At 45.6% G+C, this 13672-nt stretch overlaps 1 pseudogene; it reads left to right on the top strand.

Moving 5' to 3' along the window:
- The first annotated feature begins 12306 nt into the window (after positions 1 to 12306).
- Positions 12307 to 13672, top strand: LOC135273854 (melanoma inhibitory activity protein 2-like; annotated as a pseudogene).

Raw genomic sequence — 13672 nt, 5'->3', positions numbered from 1 at the left:
CTTCATGCTTAATTAAATAAATTTTGGTTGGTTTAAAAAATATATACATATATGTTTTATTATTCTTCAGTATTCAACAGATCAAGAGTCTATTGCCACTGAAAAGACAGTTTGTGACTCACAGATCCCAAGAGAAGGGAAAGTACTATGCCATGCAGGAGCACATAGGGAGGCACTGTGGTCACTGAGAAGGCAGGAGTGATGGGAAAACATGGGCAAGAGCCTTTATTGTGTTTTCCATGGGAAGGAATGAGTGAGGCAAGTGAACTGGGTTATAGTTAGGTACTACAGTATGAGTAATTTCAGCAGGCTCTGGGCTTAGGGGCTGTCCCTAGTTGTCTGGTACCTGGCCCAGGGGTGATTAGGGCAGAGGAATAGTGGCCTACAGTGTGTGAGTCCAGTGGAAGGCTGATGAAGTGGGTAGCTGGTGGCATGAGCTCTGGACTGGTTAGTTTGTGTGTGAAAAGCATGCTCATGGACAACTTGTTTCCTGTCTCTAGGAATTGGCTAACCCTGGGAGGGACAGGCCTGCCAAAGTCAGCAAGGCCCTAGATGTCGAAGCATCAGAATACGTACAAAGACATGGTTAATATGGTATCAGAGCCTCTGTCTTCATGTGGCCTTTCATGAAGGGCTCTAGAGGGAGCTCCCTTGGTGGATGTCAAGGACTGTTCAAGACAGTAGAAGCCACAAGGTCATTACAGCCTCAGCCTGGAAGATATACAACATTTCTTCTGCTGATCCCATGGGTCAAAGCAAGTCACAGACGCACCCCAGATCCCTGCTCACACTGAGAGGAGAGGAACATTAACCATGTGGGAGGGGAAGGTCATCACCACTGTTTTAGCCAACAACCTGCCACAGAAGATGTGGCTTCGGAGTGCTGCCAAGGCCTTTCTGAATGGACCAGATCCAATAGGAAGAGCAGAAAGAAGCTGAGTTCCAGCTCATTTGTCTTTGCTAGTGTGGAGTCAGGGTATAGTTTCCCTCCCACTGTTGGTCCCCACATTGAGGGTCAGTTGGGTGTTTGCCCAGGAGCCTGCAGGGACTTTTTGTGCCTTTAGAGGAGGGTTGGCATGGCTTTGGGTTGCTGTCTCTGAAACCATCCCAGGGCCTGGCATCCTGGGAGAGTGCCTGCCTGCTCTGGCAGGGAGCCCAGGCCTATTTGCAAACTGAATGCCTTCGGGTCAGGCTCTCTCATAGACATATTATTTTCTTATCAGGAGTTAAAATAACCCTAGAACTTCTCCCATCAAAATGCAGATGCTTTATTACAATGAAAGTACCATTTGTAAAGCATATGGAATTAGGCCAGTAACAACCAGCATCTACTCCACACTTTAGGGCCCATGAAGCACTTTCTTCTGTGCTCTTCCTTGTTCTCACAGTCACCTGTGGTTAGGCCTCATTATCCTACTTTTTCATATCAGAACACTGAAGCTCTAGGGGCTCCCTGCTCCCTGTCTTGCTGGAGGCTCCAAATTGGCTTGGGGCTTAGGAGTTACCCTGGGCCCAAGGGTGAAGCTATGGGAGCCCTACAAAGCCTGCCCCGTTTCGTGCCAGCGCCTCAGTGAATTCCTTCTCTCCCCCATACCTGCTCATTCTGTGTGGCTGCACTCATTAGATTATTTCACCCTTTGAATTAGATGCCTCAGTCCCCTTTGTGGGACCCCCCGTTAATCTCTGCAGGGGGTACTGACATCCCAGGTACAACCCAGCCCTGCATGCTGCTCTTTGCTCCAGGGACCCGACCTGGTCCACCATTTGCTGAAAGAAAATTTCAGTCTCTCCAGAACACAAGCCTGTGAGGAGCCACACTGGCTCCAGAGCCCGAGCCCCAGTCACCGCTGGATACAGTGCACATTCCTCTGCTGTGCAGTGGTGGAGCTTCATCCTGGTGGTCCTTTGTTCTGGATCTAGGTGTCTCAATGAGATGCCATCTGTTTCAGAGCCCCAGGTGAAGCCGTCATTCTCAATCCGATTGAGAAAGAGAAGGCGGCATCTCAGCTGAGTTGCTGTCCAACATAAAACCACGGGGCATTGTGCTCAGACACACGCTGACACTAACCGAGAATAGCATTCTGTTTCTTTGGAAACCAAGGTATAGTTTTTAAAATGTCGCATGGCCCTCAAGCACATTTTGCATTTCCTATAACTTATTCTACCATTTTTACAGGGACCTGTAGCAGGCAGAGCGGCTCCGGGCAGCTTCCCTGCAGGATTCCACTTCCTGTTTGGGTCGCTCGGGGCAGCTTTGCTGGAGGATTCCGCTTCCGGCTTCGGTCGACCTTGCTGCTCCAAGGGAGGGCTTGCCCCTTGCCTCTCTGCTTCCTGGGTGTTTCCTTTGTGAAGGGAGAGACCTTGCCTTCTAGAAAACATCTCAAAGCCCTGCTGAAGAGCAGCTCCAGCTTCCCTTGGGATGTCCTGAAGAAGGTGCTTTCCAAATGAGAGAACCTCAGGAGGGCAGTGGCATCTCCCTGACTGGGGCGAGTCAGGTGCGGCTCTAGCCAAGGTGAGTGGGGCCCGCCGCGTCCGAGGTGGTGACAGCAGGCACCGAGACTGCTCCGGAATCATGGCTCTGTGAGGTTGCTGCTCTAAAGTCCTGCCTCTGGGTCCTCCTTTAGTGTCGTGACAGCTCTTTTCTCTGGAAGAGGACAGTCTCTCTCCCTGCAGGAACCAGCTTCAGCCTGATATTTCTTCTCCTGCTTAGGGCTGTCCTCTATCGACTGCTCTGTGGTGTCTGCTGTTTTTCTTAGCTCAGTGCTTCTCAGGGAGGGTGCTTGACCTCCCCCAGGGCCATTTGGTAATGTCCAGAGATACTTCACACAGTAACTACTGGAGGTGTGCTACTGGCATCAAGTGGGTGGAGGCCGGGGATGCTGCTAAACACCCCACAGCACACAGGACAGACCCTCACAGCAAAGAATTATCTGTTCCAAAATGTCAGTACTGATGAGGTTAGGAAACCCTACTAATGATGGTGTTTCCTTACCTAGCAAATAAAATTCAAGATTCTCAGCCTCCACATCAGTACAGAATGAATGTTTCTTTACTGAAATGCTTGGAGCCAGAAGTGTTTTAGATTTAGGATTTGGGAATATTTGCATTGTATTTACTGGTTGAACATTCCCAATCTGAAAATCTGAAATCTCAAATGCTCCAATGAGCATTTCCTTTGAGCATGACCTTTAAGCATCGTGTTGATACTCAAAAATTTGCAGAATTTGGAGCATTTCAGATTTTTGGATTGCTCAACCTGTACTCTTCACAGTATCTTGAAAATGGACCATGCTTATTTTATCTGTTTTGATTTAGAGCCTCCTTCTTCTCCATGTCCATACCATGAATTCCTATCCCAGCCCAGAGAAAATCATTCATTACTACTATGTATTAGCTACTGAAGGCCAGGTGATGTTTTCCCAGATCTTCCTCATCATAATCATGGTCATTATCATCATCATCATCAATTACTTTAGGCTCATCATAAGAATTGCATATAAGCTAGCCAACAAGCAATCATCAGTCATCTGCCTGTAGCCCAGTGCTACCTGAATTCAGTTCCTGTCATCATGTATTTCTTAATTCCAAAATAGGCAGCACTAAAACTGGTCCATGGGCTCATTAACGTCATAATCGTCATCATCATCACCATCATTGTTGTCATCATTGCAAACCAGGCAGCAAGCAGTCACTAAGCTCTTGCTGATTCTGATGCTGATGGTGAATGGGAAGCAGCACTGCAGAAAACCGCCTCACTCCTAGCAGCGCAGGGCCACAGGTGCTCTGTGTTAGGCTGAGTGTTCACTTGTTCAGTGTGAATGTATTTTTGTTAAGAGTTATTAGCATCTGAGCTTCTGGTGACCAGATCCTTCTTTCTAAATACACACACACTCACACACACACAAAAAGACTGTTGGAGAAACCCAAATGGTGTCACTAAACATGCACATCAGAGGAGGCAGGTGGGAAAAGACGCTTTGGTTGCTCAACCAGGATGATTCTGTCAGAGCAAAAGACCCTATGTGGCTCTCTTTCCTGCCCCAGCACTGCCTTGTTATGGCTATCATAGGTTTATTGAAGCTAAAGTTTGGGCATTCTGGGGCAGCCTTTGTCTCACACCCACAAGAGTCTTTTTCATTTTTCAGCTGCCACCGAAGTCTGGAAATTGCACTCTGCCTTTTCTTCAGGCCCCATAGAAACTGGGTCTCCTGGGTGTTTTAACTTAGCATCTGACTCCATTAGATGCTCAGGACCTCCTGCACTTACCCCTAGGGATTGGGTAAAGAGGTGTTCTGGGGAGACTGGGGGGCAGTTTGCCCTCTATTTGGTGGCTTTCCCTGTACAGTGGAGAGAGCAGCCAGAACCTGAAATGACAACTGAGACACTGTCATCCGATGTAGTCTCTCTTCCCTCCCTGACCTCGTTCCTGTGCCATCTCGCCCTCCCTCTCTCCCACTTCCAACATTTAGGAATGAGTTATGAAGTGTCTTATTGGAAAGCGAGACCTGAATAGCAATGAAGGGAAGACACTATAGTCAGTTATTATTGATCATCTCCACCCGCACTTTCTATATTTGCAAGCACTTTTCAGGACTGAGTAATAAATAAAGTGTCTCTAGATCACCTTGCTGCTTCTCACTGCTGCTGCCTCGTGAATGCAGTTCTAGCTGTGTACCTCCTGGTTACACACACTAAGGAGGTGGGACCTTCGAAAGAAGTGCAAAATATTTCCACAGTTATGATAAACACCCCCAGTGGATGCTATTGGTGCCTTGCCCAGGAGGATGCACTCATCTTCCAGCTTCTCTGAGTATTGCTCATGCAGCTGGCTGCTTCCTGAAGAATTGCCCTTGGCAGAGCAGAAGCCACCGTGCCAGGAAGTTATCCACTCCCTCGGCATCCCATAGCCAATAACTGATTGCCGTCAGGGCTGTATTAGTTATCTGTTTCTCAGATTACCCCAAAACGTAGTGCCTTAAACAGACAATGAATATTTGTTATCTCACTGTCTGTGTGGGTCAGGGATTTGGGAGTAGTTTAGCAGAGTGGTTCCAGTTTGGATTTCTCAGGAGGTTGCCCGCAGACTGTACATCAGGGCTGCAAGTGACTACAGGCTTGACTGAGGCAGGTGGCCCTGCTTCGGGGTGGCTCACTGGCCTGGCTGGCAGGGTGGGGCTGGTTGTTGGCAGAATGCTCAGTCTCTCTAACCGTGGGACTCTCCTAAGTTCAGCTTCTAGAGAAGCTAAGACAGCATACTTTCTATAAAACCTATATTCTAAAATATTATATTTAATAAAGTTACTTTCTTCTCATTTTTAGATCTGCAACATTTCTCTCAGCAGTTCATTTTAGACATTCAGAGGCTGAACATTTAACATTCTGGCTCTGAAAGCACATGGGTGCCCTCAATATTAATAGCAGCAGCTAATAATTCCCAAGGCTTTTCCATGCACCAGGTCATGAGAAGGGCAAAATGTGCTGTGATTCGGTTGAAGCAATTCCCACCACCCCTTCAGTCCCACACTGAAAATGTAACAAGGCAACTAGAAAACTATCTTCAACATCAGTGCCTTTTTCATTTTGCTTCTCTCAATTTTTACATCTCATAAAACTGAGAATCCACCTATATTTGTTCTTTTATCCAATGCACGTTGGCTTCGGACCTCACCCCTGAAACGGCTTCTCCAAAGTCTGCAGTAACCTCCCTGAGACCACATCCCAAGTGATTCTTTTCAATCCTTTTATTACATGACCTTTCCATGGAGCTCGACCCCAGTGGGTAACTTCCCAAGCTCCTCCTTCTTGAAACTCTCCTCTCTTGGATTTTGAACTTGGATGACAGAGTGAGAAAGGCCTGGCATCTTTGCTCTGGACTGGGTAGCCCAATGGAGCTATGTGGATTTTCTGCACAAATTTGGTATGTGAACAGACCCAATGGAGCTTCTGCCCAGTGGATTATAGCTAGGCTGGGCTGGAGGTAGGGAAAGCAGGGAGGAGGCTATGTGTTGGTGGGAGAAGGTAGATAGAGCCTGAACTGGGGGAGGCAGTGAGCCTTAGGAGAGCAGGTGGATTCTAGATACTTAGGAAAGCCACTTTCACAGAGCTTGGTAAAGGGACTTTGGATGGAGTGGGCACTGCGGGAGGGCAGAAAGGAAAACAGAGGCACTGAAGATGTGTCCAGGCTTCTCCGGGGGTAGTTCGTAATGCCACTGACCTAAGTCATCTGACATATTCCTGTGTTTTTGTTGGCTTTTTCTTTGTTTTTGCCTTTCCTTGGCTATATGAATTTCCAGAAGTACCTGTTCCAGCGGCAACTGACAAGTGAGAGGGTTTGAGGCATGGGACAGTGGGTGGGGCACAGGCAGCTCCACCAGGGCACCGCCCCTCTGGCAGGAGTGGTTTCTTCATATGTACCAGGGTTATTTCTGCACTGAACTCTAGACGATGTGGAACTTGGCTTTTTAGCAGGTCAAATGCCAGGCACAATTTTCTAGCTGGGCCAGTTGCAACCACATCTGGGAAACCTGCTTGATTATAGTGTATGTGGACCTAGGTTCTCTTCCTTCACAATTTTGTAAGTATAAACAAGGTTGCGTGGAGATTAACATCACAAATTTGAGAAGGCTGGGCCTCACTTAAAAAAAAAAACAGTTTTATTGAGATATAATTCAGGTCATAAATTTCACCCTTCTGAAGTTTATAGTTCAGTGGTTTTTGGTATATTTATAGTATCATGCAACCATCACCTCTTTAAAATTTTAGAACATTGTCACCACGCTTCTCTCACAAAACCCAGTACTCATTAGGAGTCATGCCTTACTCTTTCCTGGGAACCTCATATCTACTTTTTGTCTCTACAGAATTGTCTATTCTGAGCATTTCCTATGAATGGAACCATAAAATGTGTGGCTTTTTGTGTCTGGCTTCTTATACTTAGCATAATGATTTAAAAGTTCATCCATGTTGGAGCATGCATCAGTAATACCTTATTCATTTTTTATTGCTGAATAATAATCCATTTTATGGATATACCACATTGTGTTTGTCCATTCATTCGTTGGTGGATACTTGGGTTGTTTCCATTTTTTGGCTATGATGAATAATGCTGGCATGAACATTTGCATACAAGTCTTTGTGTGGACATATATTTCATTTCTCTTGGAGAGACACCTGGGAGTGGAATTCCTGGGCTAATATGGTAACTGTGTCTTTACGATAACATTGAAGAACTGACACGCGGGCTGCATCTTTTTTGATCTTGTCAGTGATGCACAAGATTCCAATTTCTCCACATCCTCACCAACACTGTTACTCTGTCTTTTTTCAGTGCATATGAAGCGGTGTGTCATTGTGGTTTTGATTTGTATTTCTGTAATGATTAATGATGTTGAGCATCTTTCTGTGTGTTTATTGGTCATTTGTATATCCTCTTTGGAGAAATGTCTATTTAAATCATTTGCATATTTTCAAATTGGGCTGTCCTCTCATTGTTTATTTGTAAGAGTTATTTATTTTGGACTACAGTCCCTTATCACATCTATGGCTTGCAAATATCTTCTCCCATTTTGTGGCTGTCTATTCACTTTCTGGGTTGTGTGCTTTAAAGAACAAAAGATTTTTATTTTGAAGAAGTCTGATTTACTTATTTTTTTCTTTTATTACCTGTGATTTCAGTGTCTATCTCAGAAACCATTGCCTAATTCAAGATATAAAGATTTATTCTCATGTTTTCTCCTAATAGTTCCATAGTTCTAACTCTTGAATGTTAGACGATACTCATATTGAGTTAATTTTTCTATGTGGTTTGAAATAGGAGTCCAATTTTATTCTTTTGCATGTGAATATCCAGCTGTCCCAGCACCACTTATTGAAAAGACTGTTCATCTCTTATATGACTGTCTAGGCTTGTCTAAATCAATTGGCCATAAAAGTAAGGATTTATTTCTGTTCATAAAAAAAAATGTAGTTCTATTCCATTAATCTACATGTCTAGCTTTTTCTAGTACCATGTGGTCCTAATTACTATAGCTTTGTATTAAGTTCTGAAATTGGGAAACTTGAGTCCTCCAAATTTATTGTTAGATTGTTGGCCAGGCACGGTGGCTAGTGCCTGTAATCCCAGCACTTTGAGAGGCCGAGGTGGGAGGATCACAGGTCAGGAATTTGAGAGCATCCTGGCTAACATGATGAAACCTTGTCTCTACTAAAAATACAAATATTAACCAGGCATAGTGGCTTTGCCGTCTGTCTCTCTTAGCGTGTTTGCAGCTGTGCAGCAGGCTGACAGCTTCTGCCATTCTCTTTCTGCCTGGGTCCTCCCAAATGCACCCCAAATCCCAGCTGTGCTGCTTGATCACCACAGGCCTACCTGGTGACAACGGGCTGTGGTGATTTTATTTGTTACCTTTAGAGCTTGTGTAGCAGCATTTCTTTCCTAGAGGCTCCAGATGTTTGTCCTGCAGACATCTCTTCCAGGAGAAAAGGGAATAGATGAGGGCAGGCTGTATTTCCTGGCTGTCCCAATCCTCTGGTCATTAGCATCCCCCAGCAGGACATGCAACATAATGGCTGCAGACTCTATGTGGCGCTGCCTCAGGCTCTGTAGCCTGGAGGGTCCCACATCAGTTTCAGCCTGGCCTAGGTTTGGGTTATTTTAAGCTGCCCCTGCAATGCAGCTGCAAATCCAGAAAAGGAGGAATGAGGGGTCTGCTCATTACAGAAGAGCTCACTAAGCCCATGTTGTCACTTGCTTAGAGAGCAGGAGACAGAGTAATTACAGTCATTCCAAGAGGTTCAGCATTGCCCCTTTCAGGAGCACCCTTCACATTTCTTTGGTGCCAATACCATTTTTTAAAAACCTGGTAAATTTCACAATGCCACTGGGAAAGTAAACTGCCTCACTTAGCTCCTTGGTTATTTTTTTAGCATTTAATGTATCTCCATAGAATTTTTTCTTTCTTTCTTTCTTTTTTTTTTTTTTTTGAGACGGAGTTTTGCTTTTGTTACCCAGGCTGGAGTGTGCAATGGCGCAATCTCGGCTCACTGCAACCTCCGCCTCCTGGATTCAGGCAATTCTCCTGCCTCAGCCTCCTGAGTAGCTGAGATTACAGGCACGTGCCACTATGCCCAGCTAATTTTTTGTATTTTTAGTAGAGATGGGGTTTCATCATGTTGACCAGGATGGTCTTGATCTCTTGACCTCGTGATCCACCTGCCTCAGCCTCCCAAAGTGCTGGGATTACAGGCTTGAGCCACCACACCCGGCCCTCCATAGAATTTTTTCATGGACAGGATTGAAGCCCCTGACCCTCCCCTTTGGGAAAAGGAAGTGTCCAAGAGGAGGGGGAGGACCTTTCATCTTCAACCCCATGACCTCAACTGCATTCCACACGAAGCATTAGCTTTAAGACAACATGAGCACAGACTGAACCCTGAGAATGCAGTTTGCCCACTCATCTACTTATTTATTTGGTGTCTGAATCAACAGGCTCTGGCCAGGAAGAGGAAGAGGGGAAGCTGTGAAACTCCTGTCCTTGGAAAGCTGTATTTAGTGGACACCTATTGGTCCTGAATGGCAGGCAGAATCCTCGGTTCACAATCCCTATGTCATTTCCATCTGTCTAACTTTTCATTTTCCTAAGTATTTTTTCTGCTTCATTCTCATTCAGTGAGCATTCATTAAATGTTAACTATGTGCCAGGACTGCACTGGATATGGGGGCCACCGTCCCCGCCCTTGAGCTTACAAGGCAGTGAGGGGCAGAAGAGCAGGGGTGAGTGGGCAGACAGCGAGGTCAGTGCCACTCTAGGGGAAAGCCGGCATGTCTGGGGCACGTGGAGCTGCAGAGCATCACCTACTGGGTCTAGGCGCTGGCGAGGCCTCTTGGAGTGGTCCTAGGGAAACAAGGTGGCAATGATTAGGGAGGAACTTAGTGAAAGAAAGAGAAAGATGTTCAGAGGGAAATTTTGAAAATGTGACCAAAGGGTGTATCGTGTAAATCCTCTCTCCAGTCCCCACAGCCTTTAGTAAGAGATCAGTTTCTTGAGAACGCACTGTGGGCTGGGAGCTCATGGCTCGGGTGCTGCAGAGGCTGCTGCCCCCACGTGACACGGAGAAGGCTGTTTGCAGAACAGCCACAGATAGCAGCACAAAGAACAAGCGTGAATGGAAAACACAGGTCCCAGGAGCTCTGCGTCCCTCTCATGTCCATTCGCTTCTCAATAGTCACTGAACACCTGCCACACGCACTGTCCTCGGGACTGGGAAAACAGCCACATCTTAGCCCTTTTGGACCTTTACAGAATGATCAACAAATAGATAAGTCTGTGGCATGTCAGACCATGATGGAGGAAGACAGCTAGGGAGAAAGACAAGGGAAGGAAATGAGATAGAGCATGCGGGGCTGGCGTGAGGGTGGGAGCTGCCACAGTGACAGGTGACATTCAAACACACCCTTGAGGGAGTCGCCATGTGGGTACCTGAAGTTAAAGGTGGTCCAGGTAAAGGAAACATAAGTGCAAAAGCCCAGAGGCAGCAGCGGGCTTGCAGTGTTCAGGGAAAGACAAGGGGGCATGGGAGGCAGAAGCAGAGCAGTGGGAGGGAGCGAGTGGGGGAGGAGAGGGAGCTGGGACCAGTGCATGGAGGGCTGCGGAGGCTCTGTCTTGGGGCAAGTTGAGAAGTCAGTGGAGGCTGTGGGCAGGGGAGTGGCAGATGTGACCTCTGCTTCAACGTGAGCACCCACGATCAGGTCAACATGGGCGCCGGCTTCAGAGCAGCCAACTGGTGCCTAGCAAAAACAAACAAAAACAAAAAGAGTCTCCGGATCTCCAGAAACCGATTAAACAAAAATATTTATAGAACACCTAGTACATGAAGGACATTTTGTAGGTAGTTTGGTTCATCTCCTGAAGGAGAGAGCTTTCCGGGTGAGTTGGAGATACGTGCACACGCGGGAGATGATGCCTCATAGCAGGGCGGCGCATCATTCGTGCTGAATGAGTGCCAGTGTTTCAGAAATGGACACAGAGCAGGTGAGTTGATGGACAGGGAAGAGGAGCACTCTCTATGTGCCAGCACTGTTCTAAGTGCCCTCGGCCTTCTGGGCACGAGATGAGCGTTTTTTGGTCATACGTGGGACACTGAGGATCCTGCTAGGCAGAGGCGATTAACTCCTTCTTTTCTAAATTAACTCCTTCCTTTCCTGGAAGGAGTTAATCTAGAAATCATAATCTGTTTCATTTGGGAGGAGCTAAATACATCTCTCTTCAACGAAGCAAAGGTCAGTAAGAAAATGTGTATTTTACCTATAAAATTACCTATCAGAATTTACCATGAGGCATAATCTTAGTCAAGTGCCCAAATTAATGATTTCACACCACAAATACTGAAACACCGAAGTGATAAGGCGGCAGATATTTCAGTTAGCTACTCCTGCATAACAAATGACCCCAAAGCTTAGGGACTTAAAATGATGATTTGTTATTGCTTATCATTCTGTCAGCTGGGAGGTTGTTCTGCTGGCCTCACCCGGGCTCATGCACAAGTCTACATTTAGTTTGGGTGTCAGCTGGCGGATGGGCATAGCTGGGATGCTGGATCACCTGAGTCTTTCTCTCCATGTGGTATTGTTTTAAAATATAGGTTTTAGTGCTGCCTCAGGATGTAAAGTGTAACAAGGGGGTGGGGGTGAGCAGCGTAGGCCTGAGAGGCTTGTGTGTGCCCCTAGCTCCCCCCACTGCCAGCTCCGCAGTGGTCTGCTCTGATTGCCACATGAAGATTTGGGTTCCAAATGGAAGGCTGCATGTTCTCCTCTGCTTATTGTTGCCCTGGTTACTGTGGCGACCGCCAGAGCAGCCTTAGTGTTGTGCAGGAGCCTGGCTCTACCTCTCAGCTCTACTTGGGGTTGGTCCTGGTGGAGCTATGCAGGGTTGTGGCAGCACTGCCTCAAAATATGACAGCAGATTCTAATTCTTACGGGTTTCCATGGGAATTAGTGATATGGGCAGCTATTGTTGGATTTTTTGCTGTTCCCATTTTTTTGTGGAGAAGTTTGAGATCGGTTAGGAGTCGGCTTTATGTGAGGAGAGAGAAAAAGCTTGCCGGTGTGCTTTCTGGACTAATTGACAAAAAATGTAAACTACTTGAAAAATTTAACCTTGTTAAAAAAGAGCATGAAGGCTATGAAGTAGAGTCATCTATAAAGGAAGCCAGCTTTGAGGAGGAGGCAACAGAGGCACGAAGTTTGCAGGCAACATGTGAAAAGCTGGACAGGTCCAATGATGAACTTGAGGATGAAATACTTGGTCTCAAAAAAGAGTTAAAAGAACAGAAATCAAAACATTCTGAACAAAATCAACTGATGGCGGATATTTCAAAAATGATACAGTCTCTAAGAGATGAGTCAGAATCTCTCAAATCACAAGTAGCTGAAGCCAAAATCATCTTCAAGATATCTCAAATGAATGAAGAACGACTGAAGATAGCAATAAAAGATTCCTTGAATGAAAATTCTCATCTTCAGAAAAGCCAGAAACAACTTTTGCAAGAAGCTGAAGTATGGAAAGAACAAGTGAGTGAACTTAATAAACACAAAATAACATTGGAAGACTCCAGAGTACACGCAGAGCAAGTTCTAAACGATAAGGACAATCACATCGAGACTCTGACTGAACGCTTGCTGAAGATGAAAGACTGGGCTGCTGTGCTTGGAGAAGACATAATGGAAGATGAGAACTTGAAATTAGCAATGAACAGTGAATCAGAAGAATGTGCTTACAGATCATCCTCCAAAAGGTGCTTTGAATAAACTGATTCATGCTGCTAAGTTAAATGCTTCTTTAAAAATCTTGGAAGGAGAAAGGAAACAAACTGATTTTCAGTTATCTGAAGTAAAAGAAAAACAAAAGAAGAGCTTGCACAGTGCATTAAACATCTTCAGACTCAACAAGCATCTTTGCAGTCACAAAACACACATTTAGAAAGTAAGAATCAGAAGCTTCAACAGAAACTTAAAATAATGACTCAATTCTATCAAGAAAATGAAATGAGACTCTATAGGAAATTAACACTACAGGAAAATAGCCAGTTAGAGAAAGAAGAGAAACTTTCTGAAGTAGAGAAAGAGATCGCTCATGCCACCGAGAATCTGGAGACCTATAGAAAGCGAGCCAAAGATCTTGAAGAAGAATTCAAGAGAACTATTCATTGTTATCAATGGCGGACTATTTCTTATGAGAGAAAAGCACATTGTAATTGGTTGGCAGCTCGGACTGCTGAAGGAAACCTCAATGATTTAAGGAAAGAAAATGCTCATAGCAGACAAAAATTAACCGAAATACAGTTTAAACTGTTAGGAAAAGATCCTGATGCACTTTATGTTCCAAATACGGCATTTGACAGAGAACATTCCCCATATGGTCCCTCACCAATGGGTGGACCTTCATCTGAAACGAGAGCTTTTCTCTGTCCTCCAACTTTGTTGGAGGGTCCACTCAGACTCTCACCTTTGCTTCCCAAGGGGGAAAGGAAGAGGCTCAAGAGGTCCAGGAAATCCTCTGCATCATCAGATTACCAACGAAAGAGAAATCAACCTGTGGTAGGTTACCGGATCCTCACAGGGCTCCTTCTGACACTGGGTTCCTGTCGCCTCTGTGGAAACAGGACCGTAGGGTGA

This window comes from Aotus nancymaae, unplaced genomic scaffold (genome assembly GCF_030222135.1).
Source record: "Aotus nancymaae isolate 86718 unplaced genomic scaffold, 86718_ANA_hifiasm-v0.15.2.pri h1tg000009l, whole genome shotgun sequence".
Classification (NCBI taxonomy): Eukaryota; Metazoa; Chordata; class Mammalia; order Primates; family Aotidae; genus Aotus; species Aotus nancymaae.
Note: the sequence above shows the minus strand (reverse complement) of the source record. Positions and strands in the feature narration are given on the sequence as shown.